The 16,797-nt window shown below is 37.8% G+C and overlaps 1 protein-coding gene across 1 annotated transcript in view; it reads right to left on the bottom strand.

The window, feature by feature from the left end:
• Nucleotides 1-3,025: 3,025 nt before the first annotated feature.
• LOC123511352 (tigger transposable element-derived protein 1-like) overlaps nucleotides 3,026-16,797 on the bottom strand; it is a 138,741-nt gene continuing 124,969 nt past the window's right edge. The window contains exon 5 of the mRNA XM_045267155.1: nucleotides 3,026-3,595. The gene's annotated coding sequence lies outside the window, so the exon portion shown is untranslated. The remainder of the gene's footprint in view (nucleotides 3,596-16,797) is intronic.

The following is a 16,797-nucleotide window of genomic DNA, read 5'->3' as shown; positions in this document are numbered from 1 at the left end:
TATTTCCACCCTCAGCCCTTACCTAGTGTAGTTTGCAATCTTGTTGATGCTGTTGAGAGGATGGCAGACCTTGACAAAATTGTTATCCACTGAGTTTTAAAAGTGCCACCCAGTAGCAGAGTAATAAGGCTGGACTCCAAGAACTACCTTAAATATTGTCTCACCTTACTACTGATAAAATGAGTGAAATTGTAGAACTTCTGTCAAACTTTCCTAGTGTCTTTGGCGATGTACCTGGGAGGACAGCTTTAATTTCCCGTGATATAAATGTTGATGACTCATCGCCAGTGAAATTAGCTCCTTATCGTATGCATCCAAGTTGACAGTCAATTTTACAACAGGAACTTAATTATATGTTGGAGTATAAGCTCATCCAACCATGTATTAGTGAGTGGAGTTCTCTTGTCACTTTGGTGCCAAACCGAATGGTGCATATAGGTTTTGTGTAGACTACAGAAAAGTGAACACACTCACTAAGTCTGACACTTATCCCCTTCCCTGTGTGGATGCCTGTATTGATAGCATAGGAAATGCTCACTATATAACTAAACTGGACTTGGTTAGAGAATATTGGCAAATTCCTCTTATAGAAAGAGTCACAGATATTTCCACCTTTGTGACCCCTCAGGGAACATTCCACTTTGAGGTTATTCCATATGGTCTGAAAAATGTTAATGGCATCCTCGATTGCACAGTATATGTAGATGATGATGATGTATTTAGTGATACATGGCATGCACATTTGTCACAACTCACCAGTGTATTTACCAGGTTGGCAGACGCCTCTCTAGTTTGAATATGACTAAGTGTGAATTTGTGAAGGCCCAGGTACAATACCTCGGGTACATTGTTGGGCATGTTAAAATGTGTCTTTCTTCAAGTACAGGCTATCTCAAACCTTAGTCAACCTCAGAACCAGAGGGAACTCCAATGATTCCTTGGTATGATCGGGTATTATAGGCGTTTTGTAATGAACTTTTCTGATGTTATTGCACCCTTAACAGACTTGCTGAAAAAAGATATGAAATTTGTGTGGTCTGCACATTGCCAAATGGCTTTTGAAAATATAAAAAATCTGTTGCTGTGTTAACCTATCTTAACTTTACCCAATTTCCTTTAAATTAGTAGTTGATGCCAGCAATATTGGTGCAGTTCTAATGTAAAGTGATGAACAAAATGTAGACCATCCAGTTTGCTATTTCAGTAAGAAATTTAATTCTGTACAAAAAAGTTATTCCATTATTGAGAAAGAACTGCTTGCTATGATTATGGCATTTCAATTTCTTTTCTGTGTATTTACCCTCCTCTGGACCTCTGATAACTATCTTCACGCACCATCACCCTTTGAAGTTTCTTGATAAGTTCAAACATAAAAATCAAAGACTCACTCGTTGAAATCTATTCCTTCAAGAGTATTGCCTCTATTCATCATGTGTAGGGAGTAAATAATGTTCTTGCGGATGGTTTGTCCAGGGCTTAGCAAGCCAGAACTTCTTTCAGAAGTTCTGTCTCCCTTTGTGGGGGCATGTGATATATACCTCTTTTTCTTTTAAATAGTAATTATTTCTAATCAATATGTTAAAGTTTTTCATGTGTTATTTGTCATGTACCTTGCATTGTGTTATTTCCTACATAAAACATCTGATTCCAAGTATGAAATGTACACCAATATTCAATTTTCATCCTTAGTATGTCCTGTTATAGGCTTATTAGGCTTAATAGTTTCCCATATTTTCTACTAGATGTCTCTGGTGTGTGGCCTTAGTGCTTGGTTATAAAGTTTCCTTGTCCCACTTGATAGGCAGAGACACTCGAATCACCATCTCCCTCCATTGTCCTTCGCTCCTTACTTGAGTATTGTGAATGTTACATTTATTTTCATCATGCTTCTGTGTTTGTAAAGGGAAGAGTGTTCCAATAAGTGAGCTCTGTTTACAGTCACAGGTGTATTTTTAAGGTATTTAGCTGAGTGCTAAGGTGTTGAGGTGTGGTGGTGTTATCGAGTTGTTCGAGCTAGCTTCTGCCCACATTCATGACGATACCTTCCCTTACTGCATTAAATTTCTAGTGAATTTTCCCCTTTTACCCCTTTCCTGATAAACATTAAGAGAGTGTGGTTATGCTATTCCTGTGTACATTTCCCTTGTGTAACGGTGTGATAAGTCACCCTCCCTCCTTGTAAAACTGTCAGGAGTCATTCCCCTGTGACACGGTGTCATGAGTTGTTTCCTCTTATGCTTGATTGGTTGTGAAGTACTGATAAATGTGTAGTGTGACATACTGGTGAGTGAAGTTGCATAACTCTTTACTCTCTGTCGTGGATTTGTTTTCCCATTATCATTAATGCTATGTGCTCATTCCTTTGAGAGGTTATCATTGGTAATTATGGTGCCTGTTACTGAAGTTACCTTTGGTTAATATATACTATTTTTATGAGTTGTGTTTAGAATTCCTTCCCCTTTGATTTCTGGCATGTCTGAGTTGGGATGGATGTTAAGTCAGATACTAATGTGAAGTTCCTCTTTGAACTCGAGTAACGATATATATATATATATATATATATATATATATATATATATATATATATATATATATATATATATATATATAAAAGAGAGAGAGAGAGAGAGAGAGAGAGAGAGAGAGAGAGAGAGAGAGAGAGAGAGAGAGAGAGAGAGAGAGAGAGAGAGAGAGAGAGAGAGAGAGAGAGAGAGAGAGCATAACCAAAAAGTGTGAATTAGTTTATCCCTTCCCGTAACTCAATGACCTTTATGGAAGTTTTTAATTTGCTAAGTTAATCCACCTAGGATCACAAGAGGTGGAAGGCTGAGTGTTAAAGGCATGCAGTAGTACCATAATTTTATAATATGAATGTATCACTGCCATATAGCTAAATCTGAGTAACTGTTGGTTACTTTGGTGAAGTTATCCACATATTGAAGTGGAGTGGAGTGGAGTGCCAGAGAGTGTCAGTTATGATGATGATATCTTCAAATTGAATGCTTAGGTAAGTTTGAGAGACAGATTTCATGGTACTAATAGTTTATAACCCTGGATCATTGTTGATAACTTATGTTGTTTATGAAACTTAAATCTAATTTGATGTTTAATTTGGTATTACTGAATTGATATGTAATCTTTTATAGGAAATAATGTAAATTTTTTGCCAAAAATGTTGGAATATCATTGCTAGATTACTTCAGTTGACATATTCTAAAAACAAATAACAATACAAGTTACTTCAAGAACTGTTACAACACTTATAATTTGTTAGTTTTATACATGTAATGTGTTTTATAAGGTGTCTTCTATTCATAATACTGATCAGTTCTAAATCATTGATCTGGATTTGAATCTGATAAGGATTCACTCATGATAAAAAGAATGCTTGCAGCCATTAAATAATGACCAACAGTATAACAAAACAAGAGTGTCGATGCTCAGTTGTTACAAGGGCTAGACTGTTGATGATTTAGATCAAGAGGTAAATAGAACAAGGACCTTGCAACCACATCAGTTATCTAAAAAGGATCATGGTAAATAGAAAACACCTACAATTCTTCATGGATGATTTCCTTGCTACTGCTCCTTCCACCTGAAAAAAAAAAGTACAGAATGCATTACATCTGTTAGTCCTACAATGTGCGAACAATTATGAGTGACTTGTACTTATATAGATGGGTTGTTATCAAGCATACTGGAAGTTAGGGATTATCTGAAAGACAAAAAGCCAGATGTAATGTGCGTCGTTGAAACAAAACTCACAGAAGGGATCCATGTTAACTTTAAAGAGGAGGGATATAATACCTAGAGGAGAGACAGGAAGGATAAAGGGGGAGAAGGAGTACTAATAATGGTTTGTGATAATATATGTGTGGAGGATGTGCAATTTGGTGAGGATAAAGTGGAAGTAATGGGAATAACAATCAAAACAGAAGACTTGAAGAAAAGAAAAATTATAGCTACATATGTTCCACTAAAGACTAATACATGAGGTACAGAAAAACATAAAAGATATGCAAAGAGAGGTGATAAAGTGTCTAGATAACATGATAAGAAGAGATAGAGGAATACTTTTAGCTGGAGACTTGAACTGTAAAAAAGTAAACTGGAGAGAGATGGAAGTAATGGATAATGTTACAGTTGACTATGGTTAATGCAATGGACCAGTGGGTGGAGGAGTCAACAAGGTACAGGGGGTACATCATTGCTCGACCTAGTTTTCACAAAGAAACCAGAGCCCCCTCCAATCATACAATACCTTAGTCCAATGAGAAGAAGTGATCATGTGACATGTTGGAATTAACCTTAAAATAAAGGATAAATAAATTAATTTACTGATGGCAAATCGTTGCTTCCCTTGGGTTATTCCATTTATATATATTAAAATAAAGGATAAATAAATAAATTTACTGATGGCAAATCGTTGCTTCCCTTGGGTTATTCCATTTATATATATTAAAATAGAATTATAATAAACATTTAAGCCATTAAAAGGGCAAATAATATTTAAAAGATAATAATCAAAGGGGATAGTGAGCGTGATGATAGGCATTGGCAACATTTTGGGGTCGGCTAGTGCGCTGGACACTCTCTTCCCAACTACCAAGGCATTAACATCACCGCTCATCCTCTTGACTACGCAAAAGCTACCACGTACAGGAGAACTTGATCCTGCCAGACTCGATACTCCCACCGTATTGAAAGCCAGATAAGTTTCTAGTTGTTAATGTTAGCTTAGAGGTTGCAGGTCCTGTAGCTAGCCAGCTATTCATTGGCAGCTGCAACACTGAAATGTGGGGGTGAGTGCTCCCAGCCATAACTGCCGGGTAAGAGTCTGGTGATTACTTTTATTTACCGGTTTCTCTTTTAAATTTCTTATTCACATTAATTTTTTATGAAATTCCCCTTAGGTTGTGTGGAACACTAATTTCTAACAGACAATAGAGATGCAAATTCAGGAGGAAGATGAGATAAGTTACAGAGATGAATATAAAGGAGAGAGATTAAATTATGTAAGAGCAGGTTTTGAAAAATTAAGGATCTATTTTGCTGATATTGAGTGGAGTAATATTATGTACAGAAAGACAGTACAAGGAAAATATGACATTCTTACAGAAATATAATGGAGTAAAAACATTTGAACCCATTTATAGAGTTAAGAAAAAAATACATGCTTGATACAATGCTAGATGCATGCAAGCCAAAAAGGCAAAAGATAAAGCGTGAAAGAAACTCATAAAACAGGGAAATGACTAAAACAGACAGAAGTACAAAGATGCCAGAAATGAATATATTAGAGTAAGGAGAGAGGAAGAAAGAAAGTGTGAGAAAGATGTAGTGAATAAAAGCAAAGATGAACCCAAACTTTTCTACAAGTTTATAAATGGCAAAACAAAGAATAAGGAAACAACTGAAAAAATAATTAAGAAGGGAAGACATACCAAACAGAGAAGGAAATGTGTGAAATAATGAATAAGAGCTTCAAAACATTGTTCACTGGAAAAGATGATTTCACAGAACCTAATAGCTCATGGGTCTACCATGGATTACAAGAGATCGCAGTGCACAAAGAGAATATTGGAAGATTATTGGATAAGTTGGAAGTCAGAAAACCAATGGGGCCAGATGGTGTATCAGGCTAGGTCTTAAAAGAATGTAAAGAGCAACTACTGGATCCCCCTTCAGGACAATATTCCCCCTAGGACAAAATCCCCCTTAGGACAATATCCCCCCCCCAGGTCAAAACACCTCATCCATGAGAGATAATATTATATATGATTTGTTGGTAATATTTTCATTTATGCTCATGTAGTAGCATTGATTATAATTGAGACTTTTCATATAAGCTCAGTATCTTATGTGAATCTTTGAAACTCTCTCTCTCTGTCTGTTTGAAAGGTCTCATAGCTGATTCGAACACTCATTTCATATCTCACACTTAGGTTCAGTCGCTTTTGTTTGTGGTCTTTTGTTTGTGGTCAGTTTGTGTTAAGTGGTTGTAGTGAGAGGAGGGGTCCTAGGTTCTGAGCTTCATTACTCCTTTGCAGTTCATAGTGTCAACATGGAGTTTGTTAAGTCTAACAAAGGTGGTCAAAAAGTATTGTATGAAGGTTATGTCTATGTCAAACAAAAAAACCTAGCAAACAATATAGTCTCCTATGAGTGTAAGCAAAGACGTTATACTAGTGCCTGTAAGGCCAAAATCAAAGTTCTTGAAGGCCAAGTCATTGGCAAACTTCATGACCAAAGCCATCAGCCTAACCCATCAAGGCATGAAACTCTGAAAACCATTCAGAGCATCAAGGATCGTGCTCAAACTACCCAGGCAAGTACATTATTGAATATTGTTATTGTTATTATTATTATTATTATTATTATTATTATTATTGTAGTACATTTTTATAGCGCTAATCAAATTCTTGCTCTAAGCGCTTTCTGTTACAAATTTTGTTATTAGATAACGCATGGATCAGTTATTACAAAAAGTTAGTGTATTAGAATTTTATATTAATAAAGATGATAAATAAAATCAATCTTTTGTTGTTGTGATGAGAACACTATGGTTAAGATTATTAAATTAAATAAATTGATATTAAGCTAAGTTAAAATAGAGAAAATCAAATGAAAAATACTAAATTAAGTTGTAAAGTATATGATGATTTTGTAATGAATTTAAATTAATGTTAAATTATTGTTGATGTTTTTCTACAGGAGACACCTCAGCAGATCCTTACACAGAGTGTACCAGACATCAGTCCTGCTGCAGCTGCACAACTACCGTCAGTATACCACATCTGCCGCAACGTCAGACGTCAGAGGCAAGCTACCAACAACCCCTTGCCTGTACCACCAACCCGTGCTGACATAACCATTCCCGAGTCTTACCAATTGACCCTTGATGGTCAGAAGTTTCTCTTGCATGATGCTGGTGGTGATGACCGCATGCTGCTATTCTCCACCCAGAGCAATCTACAGCTTCTCCAGGAGTGTGAACACTGGTTCGCTGATGGAACCTTCAAAATGTCACCACCTCCCTATGAACAACTATACATAATCCATGGATTAACTTCTGACCGTACTATCCCTTGTGTCTATGCCCTACTAGCCTACAAGAGACAGGCTACCTACACATCCCTATTCAAACAGCTCCTAGAGTTCAACCAGCACCTCAGCCCTAGTACCATCATGGTTGACTTAAAAAAAGCTGCCATCAACAGTGCCTTGGAAGTGTTCCCTGATGTGACTGTTAAAAGGTTGCTTCTACCACCTCAGCCAGAATGTATACAGAAAGATTCAGCAATGTGGCCTTCAACAGCAGTACCATAGTGATTCTGACTTTGCCCACTATCTTAAGATGCTCCCTGCTCTTGCCTTTCTGCCAACAGACAGTGTGATAAGTGTGTTTGAGGAGCTCAGTGAGGCCATGCCAGCTGATGCCCAACCTGTTATGGACTATTTTGAGGACATTTACATTGGCCGTCTTCAGCTCTGGGGGCGCCGTCGTCCTGCTACTTTTCCAATTTCTTTTTGGAACATGTACACCAGAGCTGAGGAGGAGCTCCCCAGGACCAACAACTCAGTTGAAAGCTGGCATTGCCACATTCAGTCCAGCATAGGCTGCTACAATCCCACTTCTGGAAATTCCTCAAACTTCTACAGAGTGAACAAGCCCTACAGAAAGTCCATTGCACACAGCTTCTTGCAGGACATGCTTCTGAACCACCACACAAATGTTATGCTGACTGTAATCTAAGTATAGTTAGATTAGTTGGACAGTATCAAGAACGCACTAATATGGAGTATCTTCGTGGCATAGTCTATAACATTGGACTGTAATGGTTTATCACTGTAATGGTTTATTTTAATGATTTTAATATAATATAATATAATATAATATAATATAATATTAAGAAATGTATGATGAAATTTGTAGCAATTCACACTTTCAATTTTTCTATGGGTGGGGGATATTGTCCTAGGGGGATATTGTCCTAGAGGGGATATTGTTTGGAGGGATATTGGTAGGGGGATTTTGTCCTGGGGGGTTTTGTCTGGGGGATATTGTTCTAGAATCACTGGATCCAATTTGGGAAATAATTACAAATTCAATAAATGAAGGGAAAGTTCCACTAGAGTGAAAGAGAGCTAATGTAATATGGATATTTAAAGGAGGAAAGGCAACTGAATCACTAAACTACAGACCAGTGTCATTTACAAGTGTCTTGGTTAAGTTGTGTGAAATAATTATCAAAGAAAAATGGGTTAAATTTCTAGAAGAGGAGCAAGTCATATCAAACAGACAGTTTGGGTTCAGGACAGGGCGGTCATGTGTATCAAACTTGTTAAGCTTGTACTCGAGAGTTATTGCAGGACTTGAAAACAGAGATGGATGGGTAGACATAGTACGAGTATACCTGGACATTAAAAAGGCTTTCGATAAAGTCCCGCACAGAAGACTTCTTTGGAAACTAGAGAACATAGGAGGACTGCAAGGAACTTTGCTAGAATGGACATGAGATTATTTGAAGGATAGATAAATGAGAACTGTGATCAGAGATACATACAGTAAGCCTCCACACTTGGCGAATTAATTAGTCTGGCGAAACTACCGCCAAATGCGAATTTCGCCAAGCATGAGTTTTTTATACCATATAAATAGCCTAAAAAATGCCTCAGTAAGTCTTTGGTCATTGCCAAAGTTCTTCTTTTGTCCCCTAAAACACCATCTTTTAAGATTAAATAAAATCTTAGAGCACATGTACAAAACAGACCAATAAACAATAAATAAAGCTAATAAGACATGATATAAAGGCTGTTACACCCGGTTCTCCACCCGTTTCCCTTGCCCACTTTCGTCCTTGCTGCCACCACCATTGTCCTTATCCCCACCGGTACCACCTGTTGTGCTGGTAGAGGCCATGTTGGCGGTAAATCGCCAGAATTAATTCCCACACTAGCAGAACAGAGTAACACAAACAAAATGGCTGAAAGAGACTCTCACACTAAGTTCTGATAGGTTTAGAGAGAAGTCTGACATCAGCCAGGGAACCGCAAAGTTTGAATTCAAATCGCCAAGAGTCATAAAACAAAAAGAGTATTGTGAGTATTCAACGCCTGTGTAGCTGCGGTGGCGAGTGGACGTGTTGTGCGTGCGCTCCGTTTTTGGCTGTGGTTTTTATAGTTAGCGAGTGGTGTTTGTGCTTGGTGTCTGTGTGTGTTGCTTTTGAGTATTAGTGAAGTGAAAGTGTGCACTGCAAGTGTTAGATTACAGTGAAATAGTGGTTAGAATCAGTGTTTGTGAGTTAAAAGTATTTTGGTAGAGCGAGGAGACTAGGCTTGTAACTGTCAAGTTGACCTTGAAAGAGGATTAGTTGACCTCACTTAGGCCCCCCCACCACCGCGGTTCCCCCACCCCGCCGTCACCAAGTATTTTTATTTGTTTGTGAGTTAACAGATTGTAAGTTAGTATGGCAGTAGCTACTGAGGTATATCAGAGTGTGATAGAGTGCGTGAAAGAGAGTGTTGAGATGGGATTGGGAGAGTTTGTTGTGTGTGAGATGTGTGGGCATGACAGGAAGGTCGTTGACTTTTCTGAGTGTATGGTCTGTAGGCTCAAGAGCGAGAATTTAGTTCTTTCTCTTGAGCACCGAGAATTGCGAGAGGAAATGAGAAAGCTAAGTGAGGGGAAAAGTGCGAACGAAGTTCTCATCTTTGAGTTGAAGGAGGACGTTAAGAGGCTTGGGGAGGCAGTGGAAAAAATTAGGCAGGAAATCAGTGTTAGGCCGAAGGTTGGACCTTCTGAGGGCGACAGGGTGGCTTGGCCCTCTGTTGGGAAGAGCAGAGTGGGGAAGAGGGAGCAGGCGAGCCAGACGGGGAAAGATAGTAGTCAGGATGGGCAGAGATGGCAGGTTGCGAGGGAAGGAAAGCGGAGGCAGTTAGGGAGGATAGGACTAAACCTGTTGAGTGTGAAAATAGGTTCGGTTTGTTGGAGGAGGGGAGAGTGAAAGTGAGTGGAGTGAATGAAGTGGTTGTGGTGAGTGAAAGGAGAAAGAAGCGGGTAGAGGAGAGGAGGAGGATGGTTGTGCCTAGCACACCTCAGGTGTGTGTGGTGGGTGACTCTCAGGTTAGGTATTTAGATAGCACTTTCTGTGGGAAAGACAGGGATAGGAGGACGAACGTGTGTATGCCTGGTGCAGGTGTGAAGGCAGTGAGTGAGGAGGTGCAGAAGAGGGTTGGGGGGATGGAGAGGGAGGGTGTAGTAGTTTTGCACGTAGGTGAGAATGATGTCAGAGCAGGTGGGTCGGAGGAGTTAGTGGCAAGATTTCGGGAAATGTTGGGCAAGATAAGGGAGAGTGGTAGGAGGTGTGTAGTGTCAGGAATCTTGCCTCGTGTGTATGTTAGCAGGGAATGGTTGTCTAGAGCCATTGGTATGAATGATCGGGTAAAAGGAATGTGTAAGGATGTGGGTGTCAGCTTTGTGGATGTATGGGATAGGTTCTATGGGCGAAGGGATTTGTATGCTAGGGATGGTGTGCATCTGAGTAGGAAGGGTGTGGATGTGCTGAGTGGATGTCTGGAGGGGGGAGTTGGGATGGAGTGTAGGGGGTGAGGTAGTAAATGCATTCCAGAAGAAAGATGCTAGACATAAATTAGATAGGATAAACAGAGATAGTGAAAAGATTAGGAAAGATTTCCAGGTGCAAATAGGAGAGAATAAGATTAGGATTCCAAATAAGGAGACAGCATCTAGGAAGGTAGCTGGACTTAAATGTTTTATGTAAATGCCAGGAGTCTTAGGAACAAGAAGGACGAGTTATCTAGTTATATAGTTGAGGAGGACTTAGATGTTGTATGTGTCACAGAGGCATGGGTAAATGAGGAAAAGTTTAGGAAAATAGGAAAGAATATGAAGTAGATGGATACATTATGTATTTACACCAGAGAATTGGTAGAATAGGTGGAGGAGTAGTTATTTATGTAAAAAAATCCTTCATTTCCAGTCAGGTTAATGGTATTAAGGTAGATAACAGAGTAGAGTCCTTATGGCTGGATGTTAGAGTAAACAAAAGTAAGGTTATTAGAGTAGGAGCTTTTATAGACCACCTAACCAGTCAGCAGAGGTAGACAACCTTATGGTAGATGAGATAAATAGGGGTGTACTAGTCAGACAATTATCTTAGGGATTTTAATCTTAAGTCAGTAAACTGGGAGAGGATGGTAGGAGATGCTAGTGAAAATAAGTTTATGGAAAGTTTTCAGGATAACTATTTAGTGCAGATGGTAGATAAACCTACTAGGGGAGGAAGGTTTTAGACATAGTACTAACAAATATTGAGCATTGTTTAAAGGAAGTTGAGGTAGGAGAGACTTTAGCAAACAGTGACCATCATATAATTAGATTTATCATTAATTCCAGTAGGGATAATATAGTGAATAAGACTAGAGTCCCAAACTATCAGAAAGGCAATTATGGTAGGTTACGTCAGTTATTAGGAGAGGTAAACTGGGAAGATAGTTTTGGAAATAAAACTGCACAGGAGATGTGGGATATTTTTAAGGTTGTAGTAAAGGGTATAGTGATGCAGTGTATCCCTTACAAAGATATAAGGCAGAGAAACAGGAAGCCATTATGGTGGACTCATGAGATAGGTAGCCAGATCAGAGAGAAGAAGAGGGCATACAGAGAGTTGCAGAAAAGTGGGGAAGATGTAGATTTGATTAGGTACAGACAGGTCAGAGATGATTTGAGTAAGGTTATAAGAAAAAGTAAAAGGCAGGCAGAGATAAAACTAGCTAGAGCTGGGAGTAAAGATCCCAAAAATTATATAGTTATTACAAGGTCAGTGATAAAAGAAATAAGGATAGGATTGGACCACTCAGAAAAGATGGTGTATTAGTGGATCAAAATGAAGACATAGTAGAATTATTGAATGAACAATTTTCTTCAGTATTTACTAGGGAAAGAATAGGAAATCTTGTTACAAACAGTGGGACGAGTAGTTTAAGAGCTTTAGAAAATATTGATATAAAACCAGGAATTATTAGGAAATTTATTCTTGAACTAGACGATAGGAAAGCTAGTGGTCCTGATGAGCTACATGCCAGAGTACTTAGGGAGGGTGTAGACAGTATTTCTGAAGCACTTAAGTTAATCTTTGAAAGATCACTTAGGTTTGCTGAGATACCACAGGACTGGAAGTTAGCTAATGTTACTCCAATATTTAAAAAAGGTAGGAAGGATGATGCGAATAATTATAGACCGATCAGTTTAACTAGTATAGTATGTAAGATACTAGAGAAAATCATTAAGGGTAGTATTTGGGAGCATTTAAATGAGAATAGATTAATTAGAGATACCCAACATGGCTTTAGATCAGGGAGGTCCTGTCTTACAAATTTGCTCGATATCTTAGAATATATTACCAAGGAGTTAGATGATGGAAATAGCATAGATGTTATATATCTAGATTTTAGCAAGGCGTTTGATAAGGTACCGCATAGGAGGCTAGTGTACAAATTGAGACTACATGGGATAGGGGTAGGTTAGTTGATTGGTAGTGAATGGCTTTCTGATAGGAAACAAAGAGTAGTATTAAATGGGGCAATGTCTGAGTGGAAGGAAGTGGTTAGTGGGTACCCCAAGGATCAGTGCTAGGACCTCTTCTTTTCTTGGTGTACATTAACGATTTAGATATAGGAATTAGTAGCAAAGTATCAAAGTTTGCAGATGATACTAAGATAGCATGTGCAGTACAGGGTGAAAAGGACAATTACAGAATACGAGACCTGGACAGGCTGATAGCATGGGCAGACAGGTGGCAGATGGAGTTTAATTCTAAAAAGTGTCAGGTTATGCATTTAGGTAAAGACAACACAAACTTTAACTATGAGATGGAGGGATGTTGGCTAGAGGCAGTAGAGGAAGGAAAGGATTTAGGAGTAGTGATAGACAGGACTATGAAATTTTCAAAGCAATGTTTAGAAGCAAGAAATAGGGCAAATAGGATCCTGGGTTTTATAAATAGAAATGTTAGTTATAAAAGTAAGGAAGTGGTGCGTAGCTTATATAATTCCTATGTTAGGCCCCATTTAGAGTATTGCATACAGGCCTGGTCACCCCACTATAGGCAGGATATCAACATGTTAGAAGCAGTTCAGAGAAGAGCAACTAGGATGATACTAGCTTTGAAGTGCCTGGAGTATAGAGATAGATTAAAGGAATTAAACATGTTTTCATTTGAGAGGAGATGTATAAGAGGGGATATGATAGAGTTATTTAAAATGTTCTCAGATACAAACTACATAGATGTGAGATCTTTCTTTACCTTAGAGGAAGGAAGTAGGACTAGAAATCATGGCAGGAAGATTAGAAAGCAAGGCTGCAGGTTAAATATAAGAAAATATTTCTTTAGTCATAGGGTGGTAGACTTCTGGAATGCATTGCCAGAGACGGTTGTAAATAGCACTAGTTTGACAATGTTTAAAAACAGATTAGATAAGCACTTAAATTCATTAGATTTATAATTATGTATAGCACTACATGATAGTTTTTATAAGAAATTTACTATAGTTAAACAAGACATGATCCCCATGTATGGGGACCACAAATTGTAGAGGATTTCGCTGCAGGACTTACCCCTGTTAATGGGCCAAATATTTAGAATTAGTCTATAATGTATTGTGTACTTGTAAGTGTATCTTTAAGTACTGATGACGAGGTCGCTGTGCGACTGATACAGGATAACCTAGATGGGCCCTGGTGGCCCTTTGTTATCCTATTATTTATGTTATGTTATGTTATGTTATGTTATGCACTCGGTGGTCTGTGGCCACCCTACTGCCAAAAGTTAATTTCGCCAAGCTGAGATTCGCCAAGTGCGAGGGCTTACTATACTCAACTTGGGGTAAAGTAACTAGTGGAGTGCCAAAAGTGTCAGTGCTAGCTCCCATTATGTTTCAGATTTATATAAATGACATTCACATTGGGGTAAACATTTATATAAATTTATTTGCTGATGATGGAAAACTGCTAAAAGTGATCAAAACTAAAGAGAACTTTCTGCTGTTACAGGAAGATATAAACAAGATCTATGAGTGGAGTAGGAAGTGAAAATTGGAGTTTAATGCCAAGAGATGTCATATAATGGAACCAGGAAAGAGTAAAAGAAGACCAGTATGGAACTATATGATGGGAGAGGAGCAAATAATGAAGACTAAAGAGGAAAAAGATCTGAGAATGATCTTACAGGAAAATCTGAGCCTCGAAATACACATAAGCAAGATATTTAGATTATCATATAAAATGTTGACTAATATATGAGTGGCATTTCAAAATATGGGCAAAGGTATGATAAAAAAAATCATCACAAGCATGATATGTCAAAGGCTAGAATATGCAGCAGTGGTGTGGTTTCCAAGCTCCAAAATAGATATAAGAAAATTGGAAAGGATACAGAAGATTCCTACAAAGATGTACTGGAATTAAAGGATCTAACATATGAGGAATGACTGAAGGAAATAGGTCTGCCAACCTTACAAGATAAAAGAGAACGTGGGGAACTAATGTACAAGATTGTCAATGGCATTGAAAAGATAGACAAGGAAGACCTGGTGGTGTTGACAAAAGATGGAAGAACAAGAGGACATGAAAAGTTCAGAAATGAGGCAGGGTGTGAAGGATATTGGAAAACACAGTTTTCCACACAGAATGGTGGAAAAGTGGAATGCATTTAATAATGAAGTTCTTACAGCACATAATGTGCATAACTTTAAGGAAAAATTAGATAAATTGAGACATTGAGACAGGACACTATCAGCCCCGCTTGAACCCTGTACAATACGTAAATAGACACACACACACACACACATACACACACACAATAATTGACTGGCGCAGTTCCAACGATCAGCTGATCTTCACTACACCTGTTGTATAGAATTTACAGTGGCCTGGGCAGGTAGTGTGGACTCATTTTTTTTTTTTTTTCCTCTTCATGAAATCAATTATTAAAGAATAATAAGTGAAAAAGATATTCCATCCAAATGCAGACATGAGAATAGAGAAGGGGCTGATGATGACTATGTCGGTGAGGGAGAACGCGTATTTGAAGGGTTCGATACGACTACAACTTCACTACTTAAGAGTGTCAAATATTGAATGTAAACTAGATAAACTGATGAAGGAGAAGATGGAAATGAAAGAGAATAAAGAACAGGAAATGGAGTTTATAAGACTGAGAGAAAGGATAAGAAAAGTGGAAGGAAATGAAGCTAGGCTAAGAGCGGAAAACGAAGAACTAAAAAAGGAAGTAGCTAACTACAAGATGCAGATGGAAGAAGGACTCGGTAAAGCCGAGAAAGAAAAGGAGAAGCTGAAAGATCTAGTAAACAAGGAAGAGGAAAGAGTACAGAACGTGATTAAAAAAGAAGTACAAGCATGGAGAGTCCAAGATAAGAAAGATAAGGCCGATTTTCAGGAGGTGATTCAAGAACAACTTAAAGAAAAAGAAGAAAATATGACAAACAAAATGATAAGAGTCCTCAAGACAAAAGAAAATCTAGTTAGAGAAATTGCAGAAAAAAAGAAGTGTAGTCGTATTTGGAATAAAAGAAAAAAATATAAAATATAGACCAAAAAGATAAAAAGAAGAAATGAAATCAGTCAAAGACCTACTGAAGAATCTTAATGACGAAGATAGGCAGAACTTGGAAGAGGAAGTAGAAGAAATAAACAGAATGGGACCATATCAAGAAGGAAAAACGAGACCAATTAAAATATTACTAAAATCACAAGCAGCAACAGAAGAAATATTATATAGAACAACAAAACTTAGAGAAACAGAAGGCTGCAAGGATATCTATATAAAGAAAAATAGAAATGAGGAAGAAAGGAAGAGATACAATGAACTGGCAGCAGCAGTAAGGGAAAAGAATAATGAAAGGTCAGAAGAGGAGAAGGCATTTTTTTGGAGAATTCTAGGAGACAGGATAAGGAAATGGTATATAAACGAGAAGGAAGAGAAAAAAGTGGAACAAGTTTAACTACAAATGATAAAGGCAAAAGACTAAAAATGATGTATACGAACATAGGCAGGGTTTTATCAAGTAAATTAGAATTAAGAGATTACATAAGGAAAGAAAATCCAGATATTGTATGCCTGGCTGAAACAAAACTAAATGAGGAAATCAAAATAGTCTTGGATAATAGGTATAATGTATGGAGAAGAGACAGAGTGGGTAAAGGAGGAGGAGGAGTCATGATAATGTTAAGGAAGGAGATAGTGATCAATCAAGTGGAATGTGGGGAAGGGAAAGCAGAAGTATTGTATATTAAGATGCATATTAATAATAAAAAAGAGATAACAATCATTGTAACATATGTGCCACCAAAACAAATTCATAGACCAATCAAGAATATAAAGACATGATAGATGACACAATAAAGAGTCTAATGAGAATCGTTACAGAAAGGAGAAAAGTGATATTAGTAGGAAATTTCAACTGTAAAGAAGTGGACTGGGAAAATTATGAAAGTGGTATGGGGAAGAAGCCTGGGAGAAAGATTCTTAAACCTAATGATAGACAATATGATGGACCAGAGAGTAAAGGAATGCACAAGATTCAGAGGAAACGACGAGCGAGATTGGACCTAGTTTTTACAAGGGTATACAAATGAATGACGATATAAGATATAAGTGCCCATTGGGAAAGAGTGACCATGCAATATTAGAAATAGATATAGAAGAAGGAAAGGAAGATAGAGACGATTCATACAAAGGAGACCGATTAAATTAC

The sequence above is a fragment of the Portunus trituberculatus genome, chromosome 31 (assembly GCF_017591435.1).
Source record: "Portunus trituberculatus isolate SZX2019 chromosome 31, ASM1759143v1, whole genome shotgun sequence".
Classification (NCBI taxonomy): domain Eukaryota; kingdom Metazoa; phylum Arthropoda; class Malacostraca; order Decapoda; family Portunidae; genus Portunus; species Portunus trituberculatus.
The sequence above is the reverse complement of the archived record's forward strand: the minus strand, read 5'-3'. Positions and strand labels throughout refer to the sequence as shown.